The sequence below is a fragment of the Bombina bombina genome, chromosome 2 (genome assembly GCF_027579735.1).
Source record: "Bombina bombina isolate aBomBom1 chromosome 2, aBomBom1.pri, whole genome shotgun sequence".
Classification (NCBI taxonomy): Eukaryota; Metazoa; Chordata; class Amphibia; order Anura; family Bombinatoridae; genus Bombina; species Bombina bombina.
In genome coordinates this window covers 937,494,892-937,507,028 of record NC_069500.1, presented here as the reverse complement: position 1 = coordinate 937,507,028, position 12,137 = coordinate 937,494,892, and the positions used below count along the sequence as shown (strand labels likewise).

Sequence of the window (12,137 nt, the reverse complement as noted above, 5' to 3'; positions counted from 1 at the left end):
TAAGCATAATTTATGTTTTTTACATTGTTCTGTATAGCTTTAATATGCTAGATTTCTCTGTCCTTAGAAAAAAAATGCACAAAATATAAAAAATAAAGAAAGCACCACAGAGTGTAACAGTCTTGATGACTCTTACAGACAATTATTATTAACCCCTTCAAGACAGTCAATGGTCCAATTTCTGAACATAATCAAAACCTAGAGTTTGATCTATTTGTTTATTCAACCATAATTTACCTCTTAAGTGTGGGTGCACCTAATTTTATATATATTGTTTTTTTATAGGACAAATAGAGCTTTCTTTTAACACCAATTATTTATATATCAATTATAATTTGAAATGAATACAATCTAAGTGTGAGAAAATTTTGGACCAGATTACGAGTGGAGTGCAATATTGCGCTTTCACATGCGCGATATTTGCTCTCCACTCGTAATACCAGCGCACACAATTGTGTGCTGGTATCTGAAGTCGCCCACAATTGCATGAAAGTTTTGCGCAGCATGAGAACTAGCGTAGTGAAGTGGGTAAGTCTCACAGTGATGGGCAGCAAATATAAATGTATATGAATATATACATATATAGTTATGTGTTAATATGTGTATATATACACATATTAACACATAAATATATATGTATATAAGCATATACATATATATTTGCTTGGAACACACAGTCCTCATAGACTGCAATGTAAAGGCACTTTTCAGTGACTTTTTTTCTAACACCCCACTCCCACCAACTTTATCCCCCAAAATACTGCCTAGTGCAGTTTAAAAAAAAAAAAAAACTACAAGGGACCTCACATGTTATTTTTGGGGCACTTTAAAAAATAATAATCAGAGGTTTGACCTCTGGTTAAGTTTGTGAGCGCTAATTGCTACCGCAAGCTTGTGGTAGCAATAACCAGCCACTTGTAATGGCTGGTTATCGTGTGTGATAAATTAGTGCTCTACTTGTAATCTAGTCCTTTGTTTTCCATGCAACTTTCATAATCTTGATAGATTTTGCTGCAATAAAACACCTATATTTGTGTTCAGCAATTTCTTACGATTACAACATTACCCCCCCCCATGTATATTTTTTTGGGGAAGTTACAGAGACAAATATATGGGGTCTGTCCATTTACATGGAAATTTGGCACATCGATTTTCAGTTTTTTTTAAACATTATGGCAGCCCAGGAATGAAAATTACCCCATCATGGCATACCATTTGTAAAAGTAGACAACCCAGGGTATTTCAAAGGTGGATATGTCCAGTCACTTAGTCACAACAGCTGGCCAAATTTAATGGCCATTTTATTTGAGTTTTTCACTCAAACACTGCACTTTTCATCATACTTATATGGTTTTCCTGCTAAAACACTCATATTTGCATTTAGCGATGTCTCACGAGCATAACGATACCCCCCATGTACAGGATTTATGGTTTATAAGGAAAGTTACAGGGCCAAACATGATACCTGCCCATTTACATGTAAATTTGGCACATTGATTTTCTGGGCCAGTGTCACCTTTGAGACATTATGACAGCCCAGGAATGAAAATTACCCCCATCATGGTACACCAATTGCAAAAGTATATAACTCACAGTATTCTAAAAGTGGTGTTTTATTAATACGAATAAGCCAATAGAATGAGAGCTGCTTAAATCCTATTGGCTGATTCAAATTTTTCAGCCAATAGGAATGCAAGGGACGCCATCTTGGATTGCGTATCTTGCATTGAAGATTCAGTGTACGGCGGCGACCAAAATGAAGAGGATGCTCCGTGCCGGATGTCTTCAGGATGGACCTCCGGGATCAAGATAGAAGATGCTGCCTTAATGAAGATTGAAGAGGCCACCTGGATGAAGGCTTCTCGCCACTTGGATCAGGACTTTGCCACCGGGATGAAAATTGAAGAGGCCGTCTGGATGAAGACTTCTCACCGCCTGGATCAGGACTTTTAAGGGCCATTGGTAGTTTATTGTAGGCTAGGGTTTTTTTTTATTTTGGGTGGGCTTTTTTATTTTGATAGGGATATTAGATTAGGTGTAATTCTTTTTTATTTTGGATAATTTTGTTTGTTATTTTCCCTAATTTAGTGTTTGTTATTTTTTGTAACTTAGTATTTTTTTATTTTTTGTAATTAGATATTTTGTCATTTTTAGAGTAGTGTTATGATTTTTTTAATGTTTAATTTAATTGATAGTTAGTTTAATTTTAATTTAATTATTATATTAGTTTAATTGTTAGTTTAAACTTAGTTTGTTTTTTTAATTTGACAGTTAAGTTATAATTTAATTTAAGATAGGGAAATTGTAATTTTAATATAAAGTTAGGGGGGCGTTCAGTTTAGGGGTAAATAGTTTAATTTAGTTTATTGCGATGTGGGGAGGCTTTTGGTTTAGGGGTTAATAGTTTACTTTAGTATATTTCGTTGTGGGGGCTTGCGGTTTAGGTGTTAATAGCTTTATTATAGTGGTGGCAGTGTAGGGCAATGCCCTACGAAAGGCCCTTTTAAGGGCTATTGGTAGTTTAGTTTAGATTAGAGGGTGTTTTTATTTTTTTGGGGGGGGGTATTTTTAAAGGGGTATAAGATTAGGTTTAATTTTTATTATTTTGGATAATTTCGTTTATATTTTTTGTAATCTTAGTGTTTTTTTTATTTTTCGTAATGTTATATTATTTTTAAATTTCGTAATTTTGGTGTTTTTTTTTTGTAATGTTAGGTTTTTTAAAATTTTTTGTAGTGTAAGGATTTCTTCTATAAGGTACGACGAGTCCACGGATTCATCCTTTACTTGTGGGATATTATCCTCCTGCTAACAGGAAGTGGCAAAGAGCACCACAGCAGAGCTGTCTATATAGCTCCTCCCTTAGCTCCACCCCCAAGTCATTCTCTTTGCCTACTCTAAGTACTAGAAAGGGTAAAGTGAAAGAGGTGATAAAATATACGTTTTTAATTTTTTCAAGCAAGAGTTTTTTGTTTTAAATGGTACCGGTGTGTACTATTTACTCTCAGGCAGCAGATGGATGAAGACTTCTGCCTGGAGGATGATGATCTTAGCATTTGTAACTAAGATCTAGTGCTGTTCCCACAGAGGCTGAGGAGTACAGGAAACTTCAGTATGAGGAACGTTTTCATGCTATATAGCAGTGAGGTATGTTCAGTCATTTTTTCTGGAGAGACTGTGTATTTCAGAAAGGCTGACAGTATCCCCATGAGGGTAAGGGTAAGCAGTAATCCTAAGAGCTATATAAAGGCATTACTAAGCTTGCATAAGGGGCTAATTAAAGAATGGTTGACACTGAGTTTTGAATGTTTGTGGGTAAACGTTTTCTGAACTGGGAGTGCTGTTAACGTTTTGTGGGCAATAACGTTTTTTGGGCAACTTTATTGAGGGTACACTTGGCTTATTTTTTGGGTCTCAGAACCCACATGGCTAGTTTAAAACCGCTCTGGTGCGGTTCTTTGAGGCTGTAGAGACATTGAGTTAGATGGGCGGGGCCTATTTTCGCGCCTCAGATGCGCAGTTGTTTTTACTCAGCAAGCAGCAAGCTCCAACTCCTGAGGGCCCTTGTGGATGTTTTGGGCCAAATCGAAGCTTTAACCCCATATTTACAATCCCTGAGGGCAGGTAGGTGCCACAGCAGGGCTGTGGCAAGGTGCTGGGGGTGTTTTTTCCGGATTTAGGCCTTAATTCAATCCGGTTTGCACAATTAAGGGTTAAATGTTAAATTTTCTTGTACAAACAGTGGAATGGGGATTATGCAGATTTATCTCCTCAGATAAATCTGGATCAAGAGACCAGAGACTCTCTTCTTCGGTGGTTGTCACAGGATCATCTGTCCCAGGGAATGTGTTTCCGCAGGCCAGCATGGGTCATAGTGACGACGGACGCCAGCCTATTGGGCTGGGGTGCAGTCTGGAATTCCCTGAAAGCACAGTGTTTGTGGACTCAGGAGGAGGCTCTCCTCCCGATAAATATTGTAGAACTGAGAGCGATATTCAACGCGCTTCAGGCGTGGCCTCAGCTGGCTTCGGCCAGAATCATAAGATTCCAGTCGGACAATATCACGACTGTAGCATATATCAATCATCAGGGGGGAACAAAGAGTTCTCTAGCGATGATAGTGGTTACCAAAATGATTCGATGGGCAGAGACTCACTCTTGCCACTTATCAGCAATCTATATCCCAGGAGTGGAGAACTGGGAAGCGGATTTTCTAAGTCGTCAGTCGGAGGTGTTTGCACAATTGATTCAGCAATGGGGCACACCAGAATTAGATCTGATGGCGTCTCGTCAGAATGCCAAACTTCCTTGTTACGGGTCCAGGTCAAGGGATCCTCAGGCAGTACTGATAGATGCTCTAGCAGTACCCTGGTCGTTCAACCTGGCTTATGTGTTTCCACCATTTCCTCTCCTTCCTCGTTTGATTACCAGAATCAAACAGGAGAGGGCTTCAGTGATTTTGATAGCACCTGCGTGGCCACGCAGAACTTGGTATGCAGACCTGGTGGACATGTCATCTCTTCCACCATGGACTCTGCCACTGAGACAGGACCTTCTGATTCAAGGTCCGTTCCAGCATCCAATTCTAGTTTCTCTGCTGCTGACTGCTTGGAGATTGAAAGCTTGATTTTATCCAAGCGGGGTTTCTCTGAGTCGGTCATAGATACCTTGATTCAGGCTCGAAAGCCTTTCACTAGGAAAATTTATCATAAGATATGGCGTAAATATCTTTATTGGTGCGAATCCAAAGACTACTCATGGAGTAAGATCAGGATTCCTAGGATTTTGTCCTTTCTCCAAGAAGGATTGGAGAAGGGATTATCAGCTAGTTCCTTAAAGGGACAGATATCTGCTTTATCAATTCTACTACACAAGCGTCTGGCAGATGTTCCAGACGTTCAGTTGTTCTGTCAGGCTTTAGTTAGAATCAAGCCTGTGTTTAAACCTGTTGCTCCGCCATGGAGTCTGAATTTAGTTCTTAAAGTTCTTCAATGGGTTCCGTTTGAACCTATGCATTCCATAGATATTAAGCTTCTATCTTGGAAAGTTCTGTTTTTAGTTGCTATCTCTTCGGCTTGAAGAGTTTCTGAACTATCTGCGTTGCAATGCGACTCGCCTTATCTTGTTTTCCATGCTGATAAGGTGGTTTTGAGTACCAAACCTGGATTCCTTCCTAAGGTTGTTACTAATAGGAATATCAATCAGGAAATTATTGTTCCTTCTCTGTGTCCTAATCCTTCCTCTAAGAAGGAGCGTCTGTTGCACAACTTGGACGTGGTTCGTGCTTTAAAGTTTTACTTGCAAGCAACCAAGGATTTCCGTCAAACATCTTCTTTGTTTGTTGCCTATTCTGGAAAACGTAGAGGTCAAAAAGCTACGGCTACCTCTCTTTCTTTTTGGCTGAGAAGCATCATCCGTTTGGCATACGAGACTGCTGGACAGCAGCCTCCTGAAAGGATTACAGCTCACTCTACTAGAGCAGTGGCTTCCACATGGGCTTTTAAAAATGATGCTTCCGTTGAACAGATTTGTAAGGCTGCGACTTGGTCTTCGCTTCATACCTTTTCCAAATTTTACAAATTTGATACTTTTGCTTCTTCGGAGGCTATTTTTGGGAGAAAAGTTCTTCAAGCAGTGGTGCCTTCTGTTTAACCATCCGTCTTGTCCCTCCCGTTCATCCGTGTCCTGTAGCTTTGGTATTGTATCCCACAAGTAAAGGATGAATCCGTGGACTCGCCGTACCTTATAGAAGAAAAGTAAATTTATGCTTACCTGATAAATTAATTTCTTCTATGGTACGACGAGTCCACGGCCCGCCCTGTCATTTTAAGACAGATTATATTTTTTTATTTTAAACTTCAGTCACCTCTGCACCTTTTAGTTTCTCCTTTTTCTTCCTGTACCTTCGGTCGAATGACTGGTGGGTGGAGCTAAGGGAGGAGCTATATAGATAGCTCTGCTGTGGTGCTCTTTGCCACTTCCTGTTAGCAGGAGGATAATATCCCACAAGTAAAGGATAAATCCGTGGACTCGTCATACCATAGAAGAAATTAATTTATCAGGTAAGCATAAATTTACTTTTTTTAACTTTGTAACTTAGGTTTTTTATTTTTATTTTCTTTTATTTTTTTAATATAGTAATGTTAGGTTAATTTCTAGTTTAAGCATAGTTTTTTTTTTATTTTGCAGGTAAGTTTTATTTATTTTAAGGTACTTATATTGTAAGTTTAATTTAAAGTTAGGGGGGTGTTAGGTTTAGGGGTTAATAGGTTTATTTAGTGTTGGCGATGTGGCAGTTCGGTGGTTTTGGGGTTAATAGGTTTATTTAGTGTTGCAGATGTTGGGGGGGGTCGCGGTTTAGTGGTTAATAGGTTTATTTCGTGTTGGCGATATGACGGTTCGGTTGTTTTGGGGTTAATAGGTTTATTTAGTGTTGGCGATGTGGGGGGGGGGGTCGGCGGTTTAGGGGTTAATAGGTTTATTTCATGTTGGCGATGTGGGGGGTGGCGGATTAGGGGTTAATAAGTTTAATAAAGTATTTGCGATGCAGGGAGATGGCGGTTTAGGACATAATAGGTAGTTTATGGTTGTTAGTATACATTTTTGTTTCGCAAAATCCATAACTACTGGTCTCAGATTGCGTAATGGATCGTGGTGGTATAAATCTATAACGCAAGCGTTATAGCCAGACAGCACAACCTGTAATACGTGAGACCTCAAAATTCCACACTCCAAAAGTCATTTTTTGAGTGTGAAATGGAGAGTTGCGTAAAGGCTTTGCGCGCAATGGACAATTTTTCAGCGGGTTAGCCGTACCACACAACTTGTAATCTTGGTGAATGAAAGTTTTGGCAGCAAACATTAGCAAAAATTTAAATATTCATGGAATTAGGTTGGGACAAAATGAATATAAGTTCACAAAGTACGCAGATGATGTGTTAGTGCCCTGGCCTCCCCCGTTACATCTCTCCCTTATCTATTAACTGAGTTTGAAATATTTGGTCGTTACTCAAACTTTTTGATCTGAAATATTAAATATAACCCTACCTGCAATAGAATACTCTAAATTAACTGAGATTTGTTCATACAACGACAAACCACTTCAATTAAACATCTTGGTATTGAGGTAGCTTCTCAGACATCTAAACTATTTGAGTTGAATTACCAAAAGCTACTGAAATCTATTGTGACGGATTTTAAAGATTGGTCAAGGAAAACTTAGCGCTGCAGGAACCTGTTGGAGTTTTACAAATAACTGATAATAATTATTTCTTGGTGGGGTAAGGTACAGACTGTCAAAATGACAATCTTACCTAGAACCTTTTATATCATGCAGTCTGCTCCTCTCTTGTTATCCCTACATTTCTTAAGAAAACTCTAGACATGTATAAATGTTTTCATTTGGGGCCTCCACAAACCTATAATAGCGAACGTGACTATGTATAGACCATTGGATATATATCTCTTTTTATTATCTGTCTATAGTACTCCAAAGGGATTTAGACTGGCATAATGGGGTCAATTCAAACGAATTGGTATCACTTGGTTTGCAACTCTTGCAATGACCACAAGTAGGTGCTCTCTGAGGGACACCTAAAGTACATAGGTCATGTTTTTCAATCCATCCTAAATTCCTTTGCCAGGCTAATCCACCTTTCCGGTTGCTCTGTATCTGCTGAACCTCTCTGTAAATCCCTTCACTGGCTCCCCATTCACAGCAGAATTAAATGCAAAATTCTCACCCTGACCTAAAAAGCCCTTACCAACGCCCCTGAGATCAAAAAAATGACCTGCTATTTACATCTTCTGTCATCACCTCTTCCCATGCTAGACTTCTGGACTTCTCTCGTGTGGCACCAACCCACTGGAGCGCACCTCCTCTCGCGCTCATACTTTCCCCTAATCTGTTCTCCTTTAAACGCTCCCTAAAGACTATTTGTTTTCATGGAAGCCTACCCCCCAACTCAGTAACAAATGAATTCCACTTACCTAATAAATGCCCTCATCCAACTCTATACTAATATCATTCTCACCCTTGCGGTCCTCACCTCATGTTTCTCACCCTCCTATCCTTCTAGATTGCAAGTTCCCATGGGAATAGATCCCTCCATTTCTCCCGTATTTGTTTGATAAATTGTTTCTTCTCTTACAATTTTTGTATCATTGTACTTTTGTCATTTGTAACCATGGACAGAACTGCGGAATTCGTTGGTGCATTATAAATAAACTATAATAATAATATAATATTAATAATAATAATAATGTTTTTCAGACCTGGGATTAATTAATCAACTACTTAAATGGTCTCTCTTCCCCTAAATTCCCATTATCTCTTATATAACTGAATGCGGAATTTGTATTGGGACTAGGTATTGAAGGATGTGGAGGAAGAAGTGCCCTAGTACCAATTTGTATTCTTACGAATAAAAGCAAGTTGAAACCCAGAAACGATTTGCAAGAAATACAGGAGTAACTTTTGCCAACTGGCTTAAATATTCCCTATTGTTACATTTATTACAAACCTCACCACACCGAACAGATTTCCTTAGAGACCTGACTGACTTTAAGAAGTTATGTTTATCCCGCATCTCATTGAAGGGACACTATCAATAACTTGGAGGTTAATGAGCAATTTACTTAGTAAAGTACATACATTACCCGATAGACACAGAAATTAAGGGAATATATAACAATTAACTCTTTGAAACAAATGTTTTACCGCACACATAGATCCTCAGTCTCCACATAAATATTAGAATTACATTTTAAACTTCTGACAAGATGGTACCCTACCCCAGCCAGATTGAAAACCATAAATGGACAACATCATGGTCTTTACTGGCGAGAATGTGGAGAGAGTGGCAACATGCTCCACATATGATGAATGTCAGATAATCAAACCCTTGTCAAAAGAGGGAGCACATTTGGGAAATTCCTGTTTGGGGTGAGATATTCACTACAGACAACCAATGCTCTATTTAATAATTTTACAGGAAAACTTAGTCTTTTTATCATTCATTTGGTGATTATGCAAATCTAGGGTATTTACTTGTCCTTTAATTTTGAATGGTTAAAGGTCAGCTGACACATATACTGAGGTGTCCTGTTGAGGACTCCGGTTGCCTTCTTTGATACCCTTTGGGCCACAACCTTCTCTTCCATTTTTTACTCCTCCCTCTTAACTTCCTATTGTGGTGAGGTTGGGAGTTCTCGGTGGTAGCCCTCCGTCCTCTCCTCCTTCTTTGCCTTCTTTGTTCTCTTCCTTTTTATCCTTCCACTTCCCTTTTCTTTTTCCTACTCTCCTTCTACCTTCTCTTTGGCTTCTGCACTGAGTTTCAGATTATGTCAGTCCGTAAACGTACATAGAAAGTCTGAATGCTGTAATTGAGAAGGATAAGATGATAATACTACAATGTGGTTATATGTAGGTAACATGGGTTAGTTATGCAGTTTATTTTTTATTGAAAGATTGGTATGTAACTTTTTTATATCGTTCTTTGTATCTTATTGTAAAGTCAATAAAAACTAATAAAAAACATAAGAGTGGGGTGGCAAGTGTGTGTGTGTGTGTGTGTGTTTGAGTGTGTTATAGCGGGCAAGACAATCTGATGAGTAGGACAGAGAGATCAGGTTAGGAGTGTGTTGACGAATCAGGATACAACGAAGGAGTGAGCGTTTTGTATGAGGGAACAGATGCAAAGAGAGTGTGAGTGTTTCTAGCAACAAATATGAGTTTGGGGAGCAGATACAGAGGTCACAGAGTAAGACAATACTGCAAATTATTTTTACTGCTCATAATTAAAGAGATAGTGAACACATTTTTGAAATCGCAATATAGCATGTTTAAGAATTGTAAGCATTTTACATGGAAGATACCATACAATGTCCAAGCAAACTTAGCCTATACCTGTGTTATATTAGGTGTGTGCTTGGTCTTAAGGAAACCATTTGACATTCAGGTGCCTCACCTATATCTTTCACCACCTGTCATTTGTACATTGCATAAATAAAGTGATGTGCTCACAAGACCAAAGTTTGCTTTATTGTTTAAACCAATATTTTGTGATGCAATTCCAATTTAGAATTATTTAACCACTAAATAATTCACATCTGTTGTAGCTGTGTCAAACTTGACTATTGAGCACCATTGATATTTATGTCACACCCTGTTAAGTGATGTCTCACAGTTTAGAAATATTGATGTAAAACTAATTAAAATCTTAAAAGTTTAATTTAATAATTATACAGTTAAAGGAACAAGAAAGTCTCTAATGAACATAAAGGGAAATTAAACATTTTGGGATTGCAATATAAAATGTGTAATTATGTTTAGTTAAAAAAAATACCGATACGTTCATTATTTATTTTGCCCATTTTCCTATGATTCAAATCTGGTAATTGTGAATATTCCAGTTCTTAGAATTGGAAGAGCACCCTGCAGATCTCATAAGCCTAACCCTGTTACATCGTTGTCCTTAAGTGTCCACAGCAGAGATAAGATATTGCAAAATAATTAACATTTTGCTAACAAAATGGCAAAGGTAAGCCTTGTCTTCTTCAGTAACAAGACTGCATTGGCTACTCCAAATAAGGCAACATGTAGGGTGAGTTTGGCTTTTTTAAATCAATTACAGCAAATAAGGTGTTAATGCACTCATAAAATGTTTATAATCAACTGGTATGTTCATTTATTTGAAGACTACAGAAAGGTCTTGTTATTACAAAGTGTTTAATGCACTGCTCCAAATAAACACTTCTGCTGCAGGATGGCACTTGAATATGACCTTCTGGGCTTTCAGAGGGAGCAAATGAGCCATTTCCAAGGGGAGAGTGATTGGTATTTTTTATGATTAATAATTAATGATTTTTAATAGAAACTTAAAGGGATACTATAACCATTTTTTTTTCTTTCATGATTCAGATAGAGCATGCAATTTTAAGCAACTTTCTAATTTACTCCTATTATTAATTTTTCTTCATTCTCATGCTATCTTTATTTGAAGAAGCAGGAATGTAAGCTTAAGAGACGGACCATTTTTATTTCAGCACCTTGGTAGAGCTTACTGTTTGGTTTGCTACATTTAGTAACCAATCAGCAAGCTCTACCAAGGTGCTGAACCAAAAATGGGCTGGCTCTTAACCTTCCATTCCTGCTTTTTCAAATAAAGACAGCAAGAGAACGAAGAAAAATAGATAATAGGAATAAATTAGAAACTTGCTTATAATTGCTTGCTCTATCTGAATAATGAAAGAAAAAAATTGGGATTTGTATCCCTTTAAGATGATTATTAACTTTTGTGTCCTTTCAAAGTTGAAGACTCATGGACCCTGGAAGCTCTTTCTGGTAGTGCCCCTACAGCTGTGTGTCTGTGGTAAAATGTATTGCTTATATCCTTTTCTCTTTTCTTGAGTGGTTTTCTATTGAACGAGATTTCATAAATTGAATTCCATCACTACTTATCCATATGTGTGTTTATGTATGTGTGGATGTGTGTATATGTATGTATATGTATATATATATGGTAGAAGAAGGGAGGGGCGCACAGAAAGACCAGATCCTAGTGCAGTATATTATGGCAGCTTAGTAAAACACACACACTTATATACAGGTGGGCACTCACTTGGTACAACCTCAATCCATAGTGGCGTGGAGGCTCTGTATAGCCTGAGGTAGATACTAGAGTTGTTTCCCTCTGTTCAGCATAGCAGTCCGATTCCCCTTTAAGACAGGTGTTCTCTTTCTCCTTCTATTCAAAGGACCAGTCTGTATCTCCTGGATCCCCTTTCTGTGTAATGACAGATAGTGCAGTGGTGGGGGGGGGGGGGGCGCTAACTGACTGAGCAGACCAAATGTATGTGAAAGGGTATTGCTTTATTAATAAGAACAGCGTGTCTCACACACAAAAGAAACACTGGTAATCTCACTGTAAAATATAAAAAAAACTGGTTAAACATTCCCAGTATTGTATATAAAATATAAATAAAACATATAACACAACACAACAATGTGCTTAACCGCAAACAGCCTTAATGCTTACTGTGCCACACTGATAGAGCGTGTTCGTGTCGGGGGGGGCGGAGCCTGACGCGTTTCACAACGCTATTGGTCGCTTCTTCAGAGAGAGAGAACACCTGTC

At 38.2% G+C, this 12,137-nt stretch overlaps 1 protein-coding gene across 1 annotated transcript in view; it reads left to right on the top strand.

The window, feature by feature from the left end:
- The window catches only part of SCARB2 (scavenger receptor class B member 2), a 365,930-nt gene that overhangs the window by 260,295 nt on the left and 93,498 nt on the right, over positions 1-12,137 (top strand). The window lies entirely within an intron of this gene.